The following is a 21,954-nucleotide window of genomic DNA, read 5'->3' as shown; positions in this document are numbered from 1 at the left end:
ACACACACATCTTCCACTCACTGGTTCACTCCCCAGATGGCAGTAGCAACTGGGTGGGGCTGGCCACACTGAAACCAGGCTGCAGGAACTCCATCCTGGTGTCACATGTAGGTGGAAGTACTTGGCCATCTTCTGCTGGGAAAACAGGCACGTTAGCAAGGAGCTGAATCAGAAGCAGAGCAGATGGGATTGGAACCTGTGCTCTGATATGGGATGCCGGCATTGCAAGGGGCAACTTAACCCGCTGTGCTCCAATGCTGGCCCCATAAAAGCTTACAATTTTTTTTTTAATTTTTTAAACATTTATGTACTTATTTATCTGAATGGCAGAGTGGCAGAGAAGAAGAAACAGAGAGAAATTCTTTCTGCAAATTCAAGTCCCCAGATGACTCTTGTAGGTGTGCCTGACCAAAGCCAGGAACCTGGAACTCCTCTTGTGTTGCCAGCATGGGTGGCAGGATCCCAAGTACTTGGGCTATTTTCCGTTGTTTTCCCAGGCACATTTGCAGGGAGCTGGATTGAAAGCAGAGTAGTCATGAATCCAGCCCTGACTCTGATATGGGATGCTGGTGTTTCAAGCAGCAGGATAAATAGCTTTGCCACATCACTGGACGCCTATCTCAATAGCTATGCCAAACACCTGCCCCTATCTCTGTTTAAAATGAAGATACAGAATGTAACTCTTGTTTACAAAGCTCTGAGAAAGAAGAAAAGTCTGAACACCTGGACATAGCAACTGCATACTTAACTTTAGAAAAGAAAATGTCTATTTAAAAATCATTTCATATTTGACTGAGATAATTAATGTAAAAGTCCTTAATGTCCTCTTTCTTTCCTCTATTGACAATCACTCTGAGAAAGTTCCCTCAGAAAGAAAAATAATATTTTGAGGAAAAGTTTTCCCTATTATTAAAAATATGTGTAAATATATATACACACATCAGAACCCAAAAATGTCTCAGGGAAAGTAATTTTTTTGCTTAACTGATTGGGTAGACTGTTTAAAGAAGATATGCATGCTTGGGCCTGCTGTCACATTTAATGATGCTACAGCAGCAGCAGCTGAGACTCAGTGTGGCATAAACAACCGGAGAGAGGACACAAAGTTTCATGAATCCCTTATAACACTCTGGGCTCTTGCATGCTGATGGTAACTTGGTTAATTCTATGAAGGGGAATGTGCTTGTCTGACAGATGTCAAATTATATTCTATATAGTAGATATTAAGGAGTAGAGAGTAGAGAGCTCTTCCTTTCCCTACCCTTGACTGACTGTTGTCTTTCTTTATAAAGACACATCAATGTCAGTTAGTTTCCTATTGCTGCTTTTAAAAATTTGCACAAAGTGAGTGGATCAAAAATCCAGTTCTGGTATTTTATAGTTTTGTAGACCATAAATCTGACCCAGATCTTACTGGAATATCATCAAACTGTTACTGGGCCTGCCTTCTCTTAGGGAGAACCTCAGGGAGACTCTACATCCTTATATTATTCAGCTTCTGGACACCTGCCACCTGCCTCCACCTCCAACGTCAGCAAGGCAGCATCATTCTGAGCTGCTGTCATCACATCTCTTTGTGACCTCAATTGGGAAATGGTTTCTGCTTTTCAGGACTGATGTAATTATACTGGCCCATCCAAAAAATCCAGGGTTATCACTCTGTCTCAGTGTCTGTGCCCTTCATCACATCTGCAAGGTCTCTTTTGCTCTGCAAGATAATATCTTCACAGGTTGCAGGCACTAGTGCATGGACAGGTTTGGGGCATGTAATTCTGCCTAACACACACCCAACTTATGTGAATTCTACTGGTTTTATTTTTCTTAGTATTCATTTTCAAATTGTCAGAGAAAAAAAAAACAGGACGCTAAAAGAGAGGAAGAAATACATAAAAATGTTAATGTTGTCAACTACAGGATAGAAAATACATATTTAAAAATCTATTGTACCACTTTCTTTAGGTTAAAACAATAGAATTCTATTACTGGTTGTATTGTATGTATTATATGATAAATTTTAGTATAAGAAAGACAAATGCATGCACTTCATAGTCCGCTCATGTATCATTTGATCTACTGGTTGCCATGGCGATTGCTCATTTTAAGTAAATATTAGATAGCATATGGATCTGCATAAGATGATGTGATGTGAAGGGGCATGCGTTCTGATGTCTATTTTTTATTCCTTTAAAAGGTGCTTTACTCTTGTCTCTTTTTCAGACCTCTTACTTGATATCTTTTACTTTTTTCAACTTAGCAGCTGTTAGAATGATATATATATATTTATAAGCTTTATTTGCACTTTAAAATGGCTTTAACTATATATACTAAATTGATCTTCTTTATATAAAGATAATTGAAAATGAATCTTGATGTGAATGGAATGGGATAGGGAGCGGGAGATGGGAGGGATGCGGGTGGGAGGGAAGTTATGGGGGGGGGGAAGCCACTGTAATCCAAAAACTGTACTTTGGAAATTTATGTTTATTAAATAAAAATTTAAAAAATTAAAAAATGGCTTTAACTAACCAGAAATTCTGTTTCCTTCTTCTGAAAAAATTATTAAAATCAAGTTAAAATCAAACAGTCCTTGGAAAAGTTTTGATAGCTTATCTGAAGTGAGTTAACATTATTTAGAGTTAACATTACTCAGAGTATGTACTCTGAGTATTACTTAACTGAACAGATCCAAACATTATATATAGTTAATCAATCCAAAAAATCATTTTAATTTGCAGAGGGATCAGGAATAAAACATGTATAAATTACTGAACAATACTCATTTTGTAAGTGTGTTAAAATAATTTATTGCTAGTTCAGAATTCTCCTAGTCATTGCCATACTCCTTGACCCTACTAGGAGAAGTTTCTCTGGAACAACTAGGTAGTATTTTATTTACTATATACAAAGGATGAACATGTTCTTCTAAGATAATTTTTTCTCACAATAGTAATACACTAAGAATAAGAGTCATGGGGCTAGCGTTGTGGTGTAGTGGGTAGAACCACTTCTTGTGATGCTAGCATCCCATATGGGTGTTGGTTCGAGTCTTAGCTGCTTCACTTCCAATCGAACTCCCTGCCAATGTGCCTGGGACAACAGCAGAAGATGACTCAAGTGCTTGGGCTCCTGCACCTACGTGGGAGACTCCAAAGAAGCTCCTGGCTCATGACTTGCATCTTGCCCAGGCCTAGCCATTGTGGACATTGGGGAGTGATCCAGCAGATGGAAGATATCTCTTTCTCTCTCTCTCTCTGTCTCTCTCTCTCTCTCTCTCTCTCTCCATGTCTCCCTCTGTAACTCTGCCTTTCAAATAAATAAAAGCAACCTTTAAAAAAAATCATGATTTAATCAACACATAGCATTTTTTTTCTTTTTAAAAATATACTTATATGAAAGAGAGAGAGAGAGAGATCTTCCATCTGCTGGTTCACTGTTCAAATGTCTGCAACAGCCAGGGCTGAGCCAGGCTGAAGCCAGGATCCAGGGCTTCTATCTCGGTCTCACAAGTCAGTGGTATGGACTCAAGTACTTACACCATCATTTGCTGCCACTCAGTTGTACTAGCAGGAATCTGGATTAAAGCAGAGGTGGTGCTCAGTCTCAGGCACTCCACCCAGATGTGGGAAGCTGGTGTTGCCAGTGGTGGCTTAACCTAGTGTGCCACAATGCCCACATCCTCCTTCCATTTTTCTTTTTTTAAAAGGAAACTTTCATTTTAGAAACTGGAATGAGTCCATCCTACCATGCCTCAGACCTTACATCTTTTTTTTTTTTTTTTTTTTTTTTTTTTTTTGACAGGCAGAGTTAGACAGTGAGAGAGAGACAGAGAGAAAGGCCTTCCTTCAGTTGGTTCACTCCCCAAATGGCCGTCATGGCCAGTGCGCTGCGCCGATCCGAAGCCAGAAGCCAGGTGCTTCCTCCTGGTCTCCCATGCAGGTGCAGGGCCCAAGCACTTGGGCCATCCTCCACTGCCTTCCGGGGCCACAGCAGAGAGCTGGACTGGAAGAAGAGCGACCGGGACAGAATCAGGCGCCCCAACCAGGACTAGAACCCCGGGGTGCTGGCGCTGTAGGCGGAGGATTAGCCTAGTGGGCTGCAGCACAGGCCTTTTTTTTTTTTTAAAAGATTTATTTATTTATTTATTGAAAGTCAGAGTTACACAGAGGAAGGAGAGAGAGAGGTTACACACACACACACATACAGAGAGAGAGAGAGAGAGAGAGAGAGAGGTCTTTCATCCGCTGGTTCACTCCCCAATTGCCGCAACAGCCGGAGCTGCGCCGATCTGAAGCCAGGAGCCAGGAGCTTCTTCTGGGTCTCCCACGCGGGTGTAGGGGCCCAAGGACTGGGGCCATCTTCTACTGCTTTCCCAGGCCATAACAGAGAGCTGGATGGGAAGAGGAGCAGTCGGGTCTTGAACCGGCGCCCATATGGGATGTCAGCACTTCAGTCCAGGGCGTTAACCCGATATGCTACTGAGCCACAGCACTGGCACCGGGACCTTACATCTTTTGAGAGACCTCTGCCCTGGGTGCTCTGAGCAGGAGTTTGCACCAAAGCTTTGACTATTCTTCAGTTAATTATTTCATACTCTATTCTCTGCCCCATGTTACCCTAAGCCCCTGGTTACTCTACTATGTGCCATTTCTTGAGTGCTGCTGACAAGATTGGGGCTCACTTGTGCAATGATTCCTCTGAGGCCCATGTAACTTCCCATCCAGTTGTGAGCCAATAAAGTTGACCCAGATAACGAATCTCCAAAAGTGACATTCTGGATGCTCTATGCCTTTCAGGCACAGAGTATTTTATTCTATTGTATTTAATTCACTCATTGTTTGCTCAGCATACAGTGAACGTTACGTGACATATGGGATAGAGAAAAGATGAAGATGAAGAAACCTTGTTCTCCAGCTCAGAGTGTCAGTGAGGACATAGATACAGGACTGTGGAGTTATAGAAGCAAGAGAGGATTCTGCTCCAAATGTGGGCTAGGTCAGGGATGGCTCCTGAGAAGCAGTAATTTCTTTCTTTAACATTTTTTCTTTATTTATTTGAGAAGCACATACACTCATACACAGAGAAAGAGAGATGTACACACACAAAGAGAGAGGTTTCCTATCTGTTGGCTCACTCTCTAAGTGCACACAGCAACTGGAGCTGGGGCCAAATTTGGGGGTCAGGAGCACAAGCCAGGTCTCCCAAGAGGGTGGCAGGAAAAACCAGTTACTTGAGTCATCACCATTGCCTGCCTGGGCATACATTAACAGGAAGCTAGAATCAGGACTTGATCAAGATACCGAACCCAAATACTCCAGTGTGAGATGCAAGCATCTTAACCACAAGTCTGGAGAAGCCATTTGAAGATGAACTTGGAAGGCTGAGGAGGCATTTTGCAAGACAGAAGAGAGTGAAGTCATTCTGGAGAGATGAAATGTCAGGTGTAACAACATGTTCATAAAAGAGTAAATACTTCGGGGCCAGTGCTGTGGCGTAGCAGGTAAAGCTGCCACTGCAGCGTTGACATCCCATCTGGGTGCAGAGTTCCCACTGCTCCACTTCTGATTCAGCTCCCTGCTAACGCACCTGGGCAAGCAGCGGAAGATGTCTCACGTGCTTGGTCCTTGCACCCACCGTGGGAGACCTTGATGAATCTCCTGGCTCCTGGCTTGGGAGGCCCATTCCCAGGCCATTCCTGCCCTGTGGGGAATGAACCAGGGGACAGAGTCTTTCTCTCTGTCTCTTCCACTCTCTCTTTCTCTCTCTGTAACTTTGACTTTCAAAAGGATAAATATTTTTTTTTAAAAAAAAGAATAATAAATACTTCAGTGTAGGGGGAAAATAGTGGGAGACATATTTAAAAGATATTTTCGAAGTAGACTTGATAAAACTTGTTGTTCATTTGAATGTAAGTGTTGACCAAAGACGTTGCCAAAGGTGACTCTGAGGTTTGGGCCTTAGAATTAGTTAATCAATATATAGAATACTTAGTTCTGAATACACTGAGCTCCAGAGATGAGTATTAGAAACTTACACTAGGGTCTTGGCTAGGCTAGTAAAATCCCAGTCTGAGATTCAAGAGTGTAGGGGGTGCTGCTAACAGAGATTGTATGGCTTCAGGTGGTCGTAGATCCCTGTTAGATGCCTGAGGTCATAGAGCATCTAGGTGTACCCTATGGGTCAAAGTTAGGACAAATACATGTATGGAACATTAAATTTAGGATTCTACAAATGATTTTTAAAAAATATTTATTTATTTATATATTAATTATTTGAGAGTCAGACATTCCATTCTAGTTCACTCCCCAAATGCCCATAACACTCCAAGCCATGCTGGGCCAAAGCCAGGGGCCAGAAATTCCATCCAGGTTTCCCACATGGTTGGCAGAGGCTTAAGTGCTTAAACCATCTTCCACTGCCTTCTAGGCCTATTAGTAAGAGAACTTAATTGGGGGCAGAGTAGTTGGGATTCAAATTGGTGCCATGATAAAGGATGTTGGTGTCCCAAGCGATGGGGGGGGGGGCACACAACACTGGCACATGGGAGAAAAAAAAATGGACTTTTTTTGTTTGTTCTGGGAATAGCCATATCGAAGATAAATCTGAGGCATAGAAAATTCTAGTATATGTATTCTTCCTTGTTAGTATAATTTGAATTGAAAAAGAAGTATACATTAAAGTTCTTTAGAAGGAAGGAAATCAAACAAGGGAGTCAAAGTTATTATCAAAACAACTTGTGGCAGAGATGACATATACCCCTGCACATTTTTCTACCCTTGTATTTTTATGAAATTTCAGTGGATTTTAAAAAAAGGGTAATTTGACAGCAGTGGTAATTGATGACTTCCTTAATTACTGAAAAATAGCAAAGAATCATTTGAAGTTTCACAGAAGACACACAGAGGTATCTTCATTAACTACAGGATCCGAATGCATCTATATTCTTTATTTGAACTCTAACTGTTTGATTGATATAATTTAAGTGATGTTTTCCCATCAGTTAAGGATGTTGGGGCATGTATTTCCAGCAGTGATTAAGATGTTGCTTGGGATGCCCACATTCCATATCGGAATGACTGCTCTTGAGTCCTGACTCCATTCAGCTTCCTGCTAATGCACACCCTGGAAGGCAGTGGTGAAAACTCAAATACTTGGGTTTCTACAAATAATGTGGGAGACTGGAATTCAATTCCAAGCTCCTGGCTTCAGCCGGATCCAGTTGCAGGAATGTGGGGCTATGAACTAGCGAATGAAAGACCACTGCTGTGTCGCTCCCCCTCTTCATGGAGGAACGACACTAAACCCTGCCTAGGCTTCATATCCGAGTCACGGCACCATTATGTCGCTCCCCCTCTTCGTGGAGGAATGACACAGGACCCTGCGCTGTTCTTTTGTCTGCTCGGCCCTCCCCGGGTTTGCTGCTGGTTCTTCCCGGGTTGGCTACCGTCCCTTCCACCTCCGTGGAAGGGCGGTTCCCCCTAGCCACTTTCCCCACTTCCGCAGGGGAGCGGCACACCGCCGGCCGGCTCTCTCGGGGGCTGCTCAGATGTTCCTCAGGTGTTCCTGGTGCATGTTGTCTCTCTCCTCCTTTATAGTCCTCTTCACCAATCCCAACTCTGCTACCCACACGCCGAGTACGCTGCTCTCCTCCAATCAGGAGCAGGATCAGCTCCTGCAGTTCAGTCAATCAAGTTGTCGAGAGGCAGCTGCGTAGAAGTTGTTACTCCCTTCTCAGCGCCATATTGTGGGAGAGCAGATGCATAGAATAAGTCTTAATTCCAGTAACAGCCTAGTCCGAGTTGCTCCCCACACTGCTGTCTCTGTTTCTCTCTCTCTCTCTCTTTGCCTTTCAATTAAATTAAAAAATATATAAAAATTAAAAAAAGACTCTAGTGTCAAATTTAAAAACTATTGTAATTGTTTCCAGGAAATGTAAGAAGGTTTTGTGGTGGTGATGGTGTTCTGCTGCTTGGTCACAAGTGTATTCATTCAGTATGCAACTTTCATCCAGCCAAGCACTGAAGATTTGTGTTTCAGTATATATTTTGTATGTCTGTAACATATATGCTAAAAAAATCAATAGTGCACTTTCAGACTTATGTAATATGGTGATCTCTTCTGCTTCTTTTTTGAAGCATGTTCTGCAGTGTAGTAATATGTTTAAAGACCTTACATACTGCTACTCAATTTTGTCTATTGGATTGGCCTATGTTTTCATGTAGTCAAATAAAAAGTGCATTACACCCAGAAAACTGGTCTAAAAAATACAGAACGTACTCTATGTGTGTCAGGTGATTTAAGGTTTTCCAAACAGTGTTCAGAGATTCCATTTATGCACCCAAATTGCAAACTAAAACTTGGAAAAATGCTTCCCTGAGGTGAAGTTAACTTGCCTGGGACAGAAGACGTTTTAAAAGATGCCAGTTTGCCCACTGTATGGCCCAAGTGTTTATTCAGCTGAGGCTTGGACGAAAGCCACGACATCAGTGTCACAGTCTCTCAGCACATGTGAGGAAAATACATGTGATACATAGCAAATTAGGTGTCATGCTCTGAGAAGGGCGGAATGGGATTGATTTGCCACTTTTAGCAATGCTCTTTTACTGTCGACTGTGGCTTTGAGCAAAGCATTAGTGATTCTTGTCACAGATGTTTCTTTCATAAACTGTTGTGGGAGAATGACGTTCTGCAAAAATGGTTTACTACTCTTCTTTCTTCTCTTGGGGAAACAAAGTACACTTGCAATCTTAGCCAAATGGACTCAAGGAACACTCTCCATTTATTCCACAATAGCATTAAGGATCATGACATTTATAAAGTTGATGTTAGAACTTTGTTGGCAAATGTAGTGTGTTCAGATATTTGTCCAACATATGAGCCATTGAGGAGGTTTTGTGAGAGTCATTATGTGGGTGAGTGGAAATCAGCTCCTGGTGTTTAAAATTAAAATTAAAAAATGTTGGCATAATTTTTATTTGGTAGTTTACAATTGATTGCAATAACTAATCTTTTTAGGATATTGTACTCCTTACAAAAGACTACACTGTGAGAAGTTAAAAATTGTTTCTGGTTTGACCTTTTCTATTTATAAGATGATGAAGTTTAGGAGAAATAGTAATATTTGTATGAAAAAACATGGTTGATAGAGTTATTTAATGGTAATTTTAAAATTAAGGGGAACAAATTGCTTATGCATTGAAAATTTTAATTCATCACTCTTATTTGGTCTAATTTTCACTGAGATTTTGGTGAATAAATACTAGCATTTCCTACCCGGGTATTTTAGTGATGAATAAAAATATTTTCTATAGTATCTGCAACATACCATAGGATCTAAGACATGGAAATAATATTTTACAAAAGCATGTTATTCATGTGCCATATTAATTTTTCTACTTTATGTTATATGTGAAGCAGAATATTTTCCTCTGATAGTGTGCAGATATTCAATGCTTATTCATTAGAGGTTTTTCTTTTCTTAAAAGTTACAAACTGTCTAAAGAAGTTTTTCTGGTTGTTAATTATATGAAGGTACTTTAAAAAGTTGATGGAAAATGGAATTATATAAGTACTTTGATGGAGAAAACTGAAATCTATACATATTTTTCATAATTTGCATTTTCCACAAACTTGTGTATATATTTACATTAGAGTATGTAAAATGTACTTGCCACCTTAGTTACTTTAGGTTAAAAAGAATGACTGCTTGTTTTTAAAGTGAGTTGGCTCTCTTTGGAAATTTATCTGAGGACATAGTGGACTACATTTTTTTGAAGACTAAGAAATCTCAATCAGGGCAGCTCATGCTTGCTGACTGAAACATTTTTGTTCTCTTCCACCAGCTTGCATGTATAAACATGTATTGACTTAGAGGTCTGTTTATTTTTTAAGATAATTAGTTCTCTGTTTTTATTGGCTACTTAGCCCATCAATTAAGTTAAATGTTTATTTTGACAGACTTTCTTACCATTTGCTGTTAAGAAACTTAAATTTGTTTGATTAACTGAATATAAATGAATAAAATAGATGACAAAATTTCATTTTTGACGTAGATGACGTTCAAAGTTATATTTTCCTAATTTTTTCTTAAATAAACACCTACCAATTTAATCACTCTGAAGTCTGGACTAAATCCCTTAAGAGGGAAAACATGTTGTTGGAGCTTTTCTGTTATGATACACGTGGTTCACAAGGAAGATCAGTTCTCTTTGCATTTTGGAGTTTGATTCTCAGGGGAAGGTTTAAGGATGTTTTTCTCAAATCTTATTTCTGTCAGTGTTACTTTGTGAACTGGACTATGTTCTCTGGAAGTTTTGTGAGTTAACAGGCTCGCTATGACAGTGTGGAAGTAGTCTCAAATTCATGTTGTTTCAATAACCTTCCTTTGTGAATTCCAGTTACTACATTTTAGACCATAATTTTAAAACTCAGGGTCACCAAGGAGAGACTTAGAGGTGCTTTGATGGGTTCTTCTCTGTACCAACCTTGAAAAAATACTGTAGGGGTCAGTGTTGTGGCACAGCAAGTTAAGCTGCCACCTGTGACACTGGCATCCCATATCAGAAGTCTGGTTTGAGTCCTTGCTGCTCTGCTTCCCATCTAGTTCCTTGCTAACCTGCCTGAGAAGGCAACAGAAGATGGTCCAAGTATTTGAGTTCCTCCCACTCACATGGGAGACCAGGAGGGAATTCAAGGTTCCTGGCTTTGGCCTAGATCAGCCTTAGCGATGGTAGCAATTTGAGGAGTGAACCAGTGGATGGAAGATGTCTTCCTCTGTCTTCCCCACTCTCTGTCATTTTGCCTTTCATGTAAATAAAATATATCTTTAAAATCTGCAATGTTTTTACTTAATAGAGATTCCAGCTGGAAATATTGGAGCTGTATCAGCCTTTTTTTTGGGTGGGAAAGGCAATGTCTGCAACATAAACTGCAGAGTACTTTTGAAAAACTGTGTCACAAGGTAAAGAATAATCTAATAATAAAAAGGTTAAGGTGATTACGAAGCATTTGTTGAATTGCATTCTTGTGCATATTAAGGGTTGATTTAAAGTTCAAAACTAGTTTTACATGTTTGTTTTTACATGTTTGTTTTTTACATTTTTTTCATGTTTTACATGTTTGTTTCAGGCTCTGCACTCATGATGACTCAGACCCAATAGTGTGTCTTCCAGAATGTTACATAAAGAGTGGTAACACCCATCTCATCACTATCTCCTTTCCTGGGAATAGAGGGATTGATTTCAGTTGGTGAAGTTGGTACCTGGTCTTTGTGTTGAGAGGCTGATTGATGGCCAAAAGAATCCGTTCTCTTCAACCCTGCCTTAAGGAAAAATCAGGTTAGCTTTAGAAATTCATTTTTAAATGTTTTTAGTTTTTGTATTAAATAGTTATTGGTTATTTGTAAGAATTCATGGGTATAAGTTCTGCTTACAATATTGACAGACAGTAAGAAATGTGCATAATCTCACTGTTTCCTACCTCACCAGACCATGAAGTTGTCAAAAATGAGTTGAATTGATCAGGTTTTAGTATTTGTAAAAGATCTTAATTTCATAATGGGACAAAATAGCATGAACTTTCCTTTTCTTCTTCTCTAAGTGTTCTAATGTTGATAAAAATACAATTAAGTCATCCAGTTAGTCTCAAGCTTATACCAGGAATATCTAAACTTTCCAAATCCTTATGATTACCAGGACTCTCTCTGTATGTGCATGTCTGTGTGTCTGTGTGTCTATGTGTGTGTGTGCTAATAGAAGAACTAATGAACAGAGTGAAAGTGTGTGCTTATTGTAAAGATACCCAACAAAAGAGGGAAAAGACTGATGTTGGCCTTGGTATTTTTGCTAGAACTACTCAGATCATAGTAGGTGGTGGTTATATAGCAGCCATGTGGTAGTCATGTGGAAGATGAGTACAAAGATTTTCAAGGTTGGCTGGCCTTGAAGATAGGTTTGCTTGTTTAAATGCCTTGTCTGGAAGTTAAGGCAATGACCCTTGCAAAATGGTGATGCCTTGTTATGATGCATGTCGCTGTCACTTAGTCCTTGAGACAGATGGGGAAGATGCAGAAATGGACTTCTAAAAAGGCCATGTTTTCAATTTTAGCAATAAGTTAAATGATGACTTATTTGTTAAAATAAATCATTAATAAAATAGCTGCCTTAAAAAATCTCTAAATTTCAGTCCTACTTTCTTCTGCACTATTTTTTTTCTCTTAATGTCCTTCATCCAACCTGTATACCCTGGATTCTTAAAGGTACAAGTTTCTGAACAGATTTTAAAACTCCCAAAGACTTTGTAAGCTGTTTTAAGAAGTAAATTTCCAACTGTACCTACCTTTCTAAAACAAACCCCCATTTTTCCAGTCAGCCTGACCATACCCTAATCATTACTCTTAATTCCTGAATTCAACTCAAATTGAGAAATTCTCCTCAAATATAGGGAACTAGAAAAATATGGGGTGAAAAGAAGACAATTTTGTTTTGAAATTCTTCTGAATTCTAAATATTTTCATCAACTCTTATTTTTAAGCTTTTGAAAACAGAGGTGATCTTAATCTGCAAAAACTAGACTGTAACTTTTGTTGGTAAATTAGATTTCTTCCAAAGGAAGTGTTCTAAATATTTGTGAGACATGACATGGGGCTGGTGCTGTAGCATAATGTGTAAAACAACCATCTGCAGTGCCAAAATCCCACTTGGGTGCTGATTCGAGTCCTGGCTGCTCTACTTTCAATCTAGTTCCCTTCAAATGCACCTAGGAAAGCAGTGGAAGATGGCCCAAGTCTCTGGGCCCTTGCCACTTATATGAGAGATCCACATGAAGCTCCTGGCTCCTGGCTTCAGCCTGGCCCAGCCCAAGTTGTTGCAGGCTTTTGGGGAGTGAACCAGCAGATGAAAGCTCTCTCTTGCCCATCTCTCCTTCTTTCTCTGTAACTCTGCCTTTCAAATAAATAAAAAAATTCATAAACAAATCTTTGCATTAAGGAAAATCATATTTTAGGAGCCGGTGCTGTGGCGCAGTGGGTTAATGCCCTGGCCTGAAGTGCTGGCATCCCATATGGGTGCCAGTTCGAGACCCGGCTGCTCCTCTTCCAATCCAGCTCTCTTCTATGGCCTGGGAAAGTAGTAGAAGATGGCCCAAGTCCTTAGGCCACTGCACCCACATGGGAGACCAGGAAGAAGCTCCTGGTTCCTGGTTTCGTATTGGTGCAGCTCTGGCCATTGCGGCCAATTGGGGAGTGAACCATCAGAAGGAAGACCTCTCTCTCTCTCTATCTGCCTCTCCTCTCTTTGTGTAACTCTGACTTTCAAATAAATAAATAAATACATCTTAAAAAAGAGAAAAGTCACATTTTAAAAAAAGGTATGACATGGTGAATACATACTTGGTGCAAAACTGTCAAAAACTGAAAATATCAAAGCAAAAAAAGTCGTTTTCACCCTATCTCTCAATGCCAATCTCCTCCCCACAGAAAAGCAGTGAAAACAGGTTAGGAAGTGTCCTGTTGGCCTTTCATATGCAAATGAACACGATCATAGAGTTCTGTAAAATATGCATATTTTTCTAGTCTTGGAGATGGTTCTGTGCCAACAACATATAGATTTGTCTAATTTTTTGAAGTTATTTTATTTAATTTGAAAGGTAAAGAATGATAGAGAGAGACAGAGAGAAACACAGAGACAGAGATAGATTTTTCTATCCTCTGGCCATGCCCCAACTGCCTCCAACAGCCAAGGCTGGGCCAGGCCAAATCCTGGAGCATGGGATTCAGCCTGAGTCTCTCATGTGGGTGTCCAAGACCCAAGCACTTGAGTTATAACCTGCTGCCTCCCAGGGTATAAATTTAGCAGAAATTTTGAAATGGAGAGTGGAGATTGAATTCCAACCCAAGCACTCTAGTTTGAGATGTGGGCATCACAAGTAATGCCTGAACTCTGAGCCAACTGCTTACCTATTTTGGTCTAATGTTTACAACATGTGTTAAACACAATAAGTAACTATTTTCTTATAAAAATTTTTAAATATTATAACAATGTCGTAAATGTTTTTATTTGTATATGAAGATTTCTATAGGATTCATTTGAAGGTGTTGAAATACAAATGTAGTTTTAAAAATGATACATAATGTAGTTTAATGATGATTGTGACCTTTTCGGGGGCACAGAAGCTCTTAGAATTTTAATATGTCATGTGTTGTCTTTGAAGTTTAGAAATGATATAAGGAGACTTATAAAGAGAGTGGTTTATGGAAGATGACAACAGTAATTGAATAAATACAGAGTGAGATCTCTGGGGATAGGTTGAAGGAAGGGAAGGAAAACTATAGAGAAGGCTTATGTAGAATGCTGCACAGTTTTTTTCCATTTCTACAGAGAATTGGTTGTAGATTTACATTCTGGAAACTGAGTTCATCAAGACAGTATGAAGACTGCACAGTTATACATTTGCTTATATGCCTGGACCAAGTATAAATGGCAGTTATGAAATCTTTATTCTTGACAACTTGGAAATTGAAAGTGTCTGTATTTCTAAAAATTTTTAATATAAAACTCTTTGTAAATAGTATTAGAAAGAGATTCTTTTTTTTTTTAAAAGATATTTTATTTATTTGAAAGACAGAGTTACAGCGAGAAGTAGAGCCAGAGAGAGAGAGAGGTCTTCCATCCACTGGTTCACTCCCCAAATGGCCGTAATGGCTGCAGCTGAGCTGATCTGAAGCCAGGAGCCAGGGGCTTCTTCCAGTTCTCCCACATGGATACAGGGGCCCAAAGACCCGGGCCATCCTCCGCTGCTTTTCCAGGCATACTAGCAGGGATCTGGATTGGAAGTGGAGCAGCCGGGACTCGAACCGGAGCCCATATGGGATGCCGGCGCTGCAGGTTGGGGCTTTAACTCGCAGCGCCACAGTGCTGGCCCCAGAAAGTGATTCTTGACATTATTCTTTCCATTTATGGTTTTTTTGATAATTGGATGAATAAAAGTGCTATTTTTGGACATAACTCAACCTATTAGTGATTTACAAAAGGAAAGATAAGATGACATCCCCTTCCAGAAGCAGTGACAACACCGCTCTGCGAAGCCACTTTGTCCCACTCACAGGACACTTACTGCAAATCACTTGGGTCTGGAATTTATTTCAAGTCAATTTATTTATTTGTATTTATGAGAGAGAGAGAGACAGAGACAGAGAGAGAGACAGAGAGAAAGAGTGTGATCTTCCATCCTCTAGTTCACTCCCTAAATGCCCACAACAGTCAAGTCCAAACCAGGAACTCCATCCAGGTCTCCCATGCAGGTAGCAGGGACCCAAGAAGTTTAATCATCCCAGTATTTGCATTATCAGGAAGCTGGATTGGAGGCAGATGGAAAGTGGAGCAGCCAGGACTTGAACTGGCAACCCAATGTTGCAAGCAATAGCTTAACCCTCCACTCCACAATGCCAGGCCCCCTCCACTGAAATTTGTTTGGGTACTGTCTCTTCTTCCCTAGGAGATGTTAAGCTTCCTGGTGTAAGGGAGGATGTTTTGTTACCTTTGTATCCAGCCCAAGAGTCAGCAGTTTCTTTTTTTTTTCCTTTTGTAAAATTTTATGTAAGGAATAGGAGCTTCATGCATTTCATATACAAAGTTAGGAACAAAGTGGTTCTACCTATCTACCTCCCTCCTGCCCATACTCCCACCAATTTTCATTTTTATTTTTTTTACAAAGATTTATTTTTAGTTAACTTTATACCCATAGAATTAACCCTGCACTAACAGGAGAGTTCAACAATATTATGTTCAACAATATTATGAAGAAAAGAAAACAAAACCAAAAGCAAATAAACAAAAAACATTGTTCCTCAACAGTAAAAACAAGGGTTATTCAAAATCATTGCATCACAGACTGTCAATTTCACTGCTATAAATTACCTTTTAGATATACTACTGGTTACAACAGAAAGAACATATGGTATTTGTCTTTTTGGGACTGGCTTACTTCACTAAGTATAATGGTTTCCAATTGCATTCATTTTGTTACAAATTACAGGATTTCATTTTTTACCACTATGTAGTATTTCAAAGTGTATATATACCATAATTTCTTTATCCATTCTTCAGTTTATGGACATCTAGGTTGAACCCATATCTGAGCTATTTTCTTATTTTATTTATTTATTTAAATTTATTTTTCAAGGAATACAAATTTTGCAAGTACAACTTTAGGAATATAGCTATTGTTCCCACCATACCTGCCTCCCCCCCGCCCCTTCTCCTCCTCCTTCTCTGCTTGCCAGTCCCATTCTCCATTAAGATTTATTTTCAATTAACTTTGTACACAGAAGACCAATTCTATACTAAGTAAAGATTTCAACAACCTGAGTTATTGTAAATTGAGCTGTAATAAACATGGGGGTATAGATAACTCTTTTAGGAACTCCTAAGACCCATATGTTGGGTAATTTGATAGTATCCATAAATTTCCAACACTGTTTTTTAAAAAATATTTATTTATTTGAAAGGCAGAGTTACAGAAAGGCAGAGGTAGAAAGAGAGAGAGAGAGGAGAAAGAGAGAGGTCTTACATCCACTGGTTCACTCCCCAGATGGCTGCAATGACCGGAGCTGTGTTGATCTGAAGCCAGGAGCCAAGAGCTTCTTCCAGGTCTCCCACGTGGGAGCAGGGGCCCAAAGACTTGGGACATCTTCTACTGCTTTCCCAGGCCATAGCAGAGAGCTGGATTTGAAGTGGAGCATCCAGGACTTGATTCAGCGCCCATATGGGATGCCGGCACTGCAGATGGTGGCTGAACCGGCTATGTCACAGTGCTGGCCCATGCAACACTGTTTTTTTGTTTGTTTGTTTGTTTGTTTGTTTGTTTTTAACAGGCAGAGTTAGACAGCGAGAGAGAGAGAGACAGAAAGGTCTTCCTTCCGTTGGTTCACCCCCCCCAAATGGCTACTACGGCTGGCGTGCTGTGCCGATCCAAAGCCAGGAGCCAGGTGCTTCCTCCTGGTCTCCCATGCGGGTACAGGGCCCAAGGACCGGGGCCATCCTCCACTGCCTTCCCGGGTCACAGCAGAGAGCTGGACTGGAAGAGGAGCAACCAGGACAGAACCGGCACCCCAACCGGGACTAGAACCCAGGGTGCCGGTGCCACAGGTGGAGGATTAGCCTAGTGAGCCACGGTGCTGGCCAGCAACACTGTTTTTAAGTTTTATATTTTCTTCTTGTTTTTTTGTTTTTGGTCTGAATGTAAGATTTCTAAAGATTTGTCTTCTAGTTTGGATATTCTTTCCTCTACCACACCAAGTCTGCTGTTAAGGTGTTCCACTGCATTTTTTATTTGATCTACTGAATTCTTCACTTTTAAAATTTCATTTTGATTTCTCTTTAAAATCCCAATTTCATGGGAAACATTTTTATTCATGTCATGTACAGGTTTATTTAGTTTGTGGATTTGCTTTTGATTGTTTTTGAGTCATCTTATGATTAATTTTTTGAATTGTATTTCTGGCATTTCCTCAATCTCTTCATCTTCAAATTCTAATATTGAAATGTTGTTGTGTTCCTTTAGGGGGGGTCATGGTGTCTTCCTTATTCTTGTTTCTTGAATTTATTTCTAGGCATTTGCGGAGTTGATCTTTGTTTTTTCCACTGAGGGTGTTTACCTTGAACTATGCCTATGTAGTTTAGTGGAACAGCTACACTTTCAGTGAATATCAAGAGTTGTGTGGTGTTGTGACTCTGGTCACTGCTCTGGTGTGGGGTGAATATCCAGGGTAATATACAAGTTGGGTGTGGAAAGAATAATAATTTATGGATACTATCAAATGACCCAACATATGGGTCTTAGGTGTGGAAAGAATATCCAAACTAGAAGACAAATCTTTAGAAATCTTACATTCAGACCAAAAACAAAAAAACAAGAAGAAAATAGAAAACTTAAAAACAGTGTTGCAGGCCAGCACCGTGGCTCACTAGGCTAATATCCAATGCCTGGGTGTTAGCCCCCGTGTATCTTCACCACTGGATAAACTGCACAAATGATCTGTGCAGTTCTCATTGTGATCATAGTTCCCACTGCAATACTCTGCTCAAGACAACCAAGGAGCTCCAAGCCTGTGGTGCTGTACTAAGTGATTGCTCAGAGACCCTGCCACACTGTGCACCCTCTCATGCAACCACCAGATCCTGATGGTTTTAGCACACGAGTCCCTCACAGTCACTGGGTACAGAGGGTTCTCTCAGCCCTGCCAGGCTGTTCAGTCAACAGAGACATGGATGTTCCTGGAGACAGCTCCACCTAGGCATCTTGGTTCTTGGAGGCTGCAGGCACTTTACTGTCCTACATGGTTGCCCCCACCACATCCAGCCAGGCTCAAAGTCAATGGGGACTGCAGTTCTCTTCATTAGAATCTCTAGATCACAACTGTGCACAAAAGCCACTGGCCGAATGTTGCTCTGTCCCCAAAATTGCCTCAAATTATTCAGAACAATCGGAAAAGAGGGAATCCTCCCAAATTCTTTCTATGAAGCCAGCATCACCTTAATCCCTAAGCCTGAAAAAGATGCAGCATTGAAAGAGAATTACAGAGCAGTTTCCCTGATGAACATAGACACAAAAATCCTCAATAAAATTCTGGCCAATAGAATGCAACAACACATCAGAAAGATCATCCACCCAGACCAAGTGGGATTTTTCCCTGGTATGCAGGGATGGTTCAATGTTTGCAAATCAATCAATGTGATATATCACATTAACAAACTGCAGAAGAAAAAAACATATGATTATCTCAATAGATGCAGAGAAAGCACCATTTGTTGAAGAGACTGTCTTTGCTGCAGGTATTGAATTACACTTATTGACAAAGATAAGTTCGTTGTAGGTGCATGGATTGATTTCTGGATTTTCTATTCTCTTCCATTGGTCTACACATCTGTTTTTGTGCCAGTACCAGGCTATTTTGATGATAACTGCACTGTAGTATGTCTTGAGATTTGGTGTTGAAATGCCTCCAGCTTTCTTTTTGTGTTTAAGATTGCTTTAGCCATTTGGAGTTTCTTGTGTTTCCATATGAATTTTAGTATCATTTTTTTTCTAGATCTGAGAAGAATGTTGTAGGTATTTTGATGGGGATTGCACTGAATCTATAAATTCATTTCCGTTATATGGTCATTTTATGATATTGATTCTTCCAACCCATGAACATGGGAAATTTTTCCACATTTTAATGTCTTCTTCTATTTCTTTCTTTAATGTTTTGTAGTTTTATCATAGAATTATAGAGATCTTTGAAGTCTTTGGTTAGATTTATTCCAAGATACTTATTTTTTTGTGTGTTGTGAATGGGATTGATCTTGAACGTTCTTTCTCAGCTATGACATTGTCTGTGTATACAAAGCCTATTGATTTTTGTTGATTTTATATCCTGCCACATTACCAAACTTTTTTATGATTTCCAATAGTCTCTCAGTGGAGTCTTTTGGATCCCCTATAAACAGAATCATGTCATCTGCAAATAGGAATTGTTTCACTTCCTCCTTCTGAATTTATATCATGTTGATTTCTTTTACTTGCCAGTGGCTATAGTAAAATTTCCAGGATTATATTGAATAGTCATGGTGAGATGGGGCATCCTTGTCAGGTTACAGATCTTGGTATGAATGCCTCCAATTTTTCTCCATTCAATAAGATGCTATGGGTTTGTCATAGATTGCCTTGATTTTTTTAAAAAAAGATTTATTTATTTATTTATTTTAAAGGTGGAGTTACAGAAAAGCAGAGGCAGAGAGAGAGAGGTCTTCCATCATCTGGTTCACTCCCCAGATGATCACAATGGCCAGAGCTGTGCCAATCAGAAGCCAGGAGCCAGGAACTTCTTCTGGGTTTCCCATGTGGGAGCAGGGACCCAAGGACTTGTGCCATCTTTTACTGCTTTCCCAGGTCACAACAGAGAGCTGGATTTGAAGTAGAACAGCCAGTACTCAAACCGGTGCCCATATGGGATGCTGACATTTCAGGCAGCTATGCCTCAGTACTGGCCCGATTGCCTTGATTATGTTGATGAATGTTCCTTCTCTGCCCAATTTGCATAAGATTTTGATCATGAAAGTGTTTTGTATTTTATCAAATTCTTTCACTGCTTCTATTGAGATAATCATATAGTTTTTGTTTTTCAATTTGTCAGTGTGATGTATCATGCTTATTGATTTGAAGCTGTTGAACCATTTCTGCATACCAGGGCTAAATCTCACTTGGTCAGGGTAGATGATATTTCTGATGTGTTGCTGGATTTGATTGGCTAGTATTTTGTTGAGGATTTTCATCAGGGAAATTGGTCTATAGTTCTCTTTCTCTCTCTTTTTTTTTTTTTTTTTTCTGGTTTAGGAATTAAAGCAATGCTGGCTTTATAGAAGGAGTTTGGAAGATACCCTCCCTTTCAATTGTTTTGAAGCTTGAGAAGAATTGGAATTAATTCTTATTTTAATGTCTGGTATAATTTGGCAATGAAACTTTCTGGTCCTCAGCTTTTCTTTGTTGGGAGGGTCTATACTACTGATTCAATTTTGGTCTTTGTTGTTGATCTTTTTGAGTTCTGTGTTCTCATGACTCAATTTTGGTAGTTTGTTATGTATCCAGGAATCCAATTTTTCTAGATTTCCCAATCTGTTGGCATACAGCTCTTTGTAGTAACTTTTGATGATTTTTTTATTTCTGTGGTATACGTTGTTACATTTCCTTTTGAATCTGTTATTTTATTGATTTGGGACTTCTCCCTCTTTTTTTGGTTAGTTCGGTAAATGGTGTGTCAATTTTGTTTATTTTTTAAAAAAATCAACACTTCATTTCAGTGATCTTTTGTAACTTTTTGGTTTCAATTTTATTTATTCTCTAATTTTAATTATTTATTTCCTCCTAATAATTTGTGGTTTGCATTGTTATTTTTTTCTAGATTCTTGAGATGTATTGATAGCTTATTATTTTGTACCTTTGGATTTTCTTGATGTGGGCACTAACTGCCTCTTAACATTGTTTTTGCTGTAACCAGAAAATTTAGGTATGATGTATGTCTTCATTAACTTCCATAAATTTTTTATTACTCTTGATTTCTTCTATTATTTACTGTTCCTTCAGGAGCATCTTTTTCAGTCTCTGTATGTTTGCATATTCTAGCAATTGTTGAATTCTATCCAGCTTCTATCCGTTGTGATATGAGAAGATGCATGGTATAATTTTGATTTTTTTGAATTTGCCAAGACTTGTTTTATGGCCTAATATATGATCTATCCTAGAGAAAGATCTCTGCACTGATGAGAAAAATGTGTATTCTGCAACTATGAGTGAAAAGTTCTGTAGATATCAGTTAGGTCCATTTGGTCTATAGTTTCGAATGGCTTTGTTGTTTCTTTATTGATTTTTCCATCTGGTTACCTGTCCATTGATGAAAGTGGTGTGTTGAAGTCCCCCATGACCATTGTACTGGAGTCCATGTCTTCCTTTAGATCCATGAACATTTATTTTAAATAGCTAGGTGCCCTATATTTCATTGCATATACATTTATTATAGTCACATCTTCCTGTTGAATTGATCCCTTAATCATTATGGAGTACCCTTCCCTGTCTCTTTCTAGCAGTTTTTGTGTTAATGTCTATTTTGCTGATATTAGGTTGGCTTTACCTGCCCATTTATACTTTCTGTCCTCATGGAATATCTTTTTCCATCCTTTCACTTTCAATCTGTAGGTATCTTTGTTTATGAGATATTTTCTTGTAAGCAGCAAATAGATGGGTCTTGTTTTTTAATCTATTTGGCCAGTCTGCATCTTTTAACTGGAGAGTTGAGGCCATTTACATTCAAAGTGACTACTGATAAATAATGACTTGTCCCTGTCATTTTTCCATAAATAATCCTATTGTTTACTTTGGATTTCTTTTTTTGGGTAACCTTTTCTTTTTTTTTTTTAATTTGAC

At 39.3% G+C, this 21,954-nt stretch overlaps 1 long non-coding RNA gene across 14 annotated transcripts in view; it reads left to right on the top strand.

The window, feature by feature from the left end:
• LOC103350411 (collagen, type I, alpha 1b) overlaps nt 1–21,954 on the top strand; it is a 335,748-nt gene that overhangs the window by 180,348 nt on the left and 133,446 nt on the right. For 12 of the 14 annotated variants that reach the window (XR_011388170.1, XR_011388163.1, XR_011388167.1 and 9 more), the window contains exon 2: nt 11,125–11,333. The exons of the other annotated variants lie outside the window; for them this stretch is intronic. This is a non-coding gene — a long non-coding RNA (collagen, type I, alpha 1b). The remainder of the gene's footprint in view (nt 1–11,124; nt 11,334–21,954) is intronic. 14 annotated transcript variants of the gene reach the window in all.

The sequence above is a fragment of the Oryctolagus cuniculus genome, chromosome 4, assembly GCF_964237555.1.
Source record: "Oryctolagus cuniculus chromosome 4, mOryCun1.1, whole genome shotgun sequence".
In the NCBI taxonomy this organism is placed as follows: Eukaryota; Metazoa; Chordata; class Mammalia; order Lagomorpha; family Leporidae; genus Oryctolagus; species Oryctolagus cuniculus.
The sequence above is the reverse complement of the archived record's forward strand: the minus strand, read 5'-3'. Positions and strand labels throughout refer to the sequence as shown.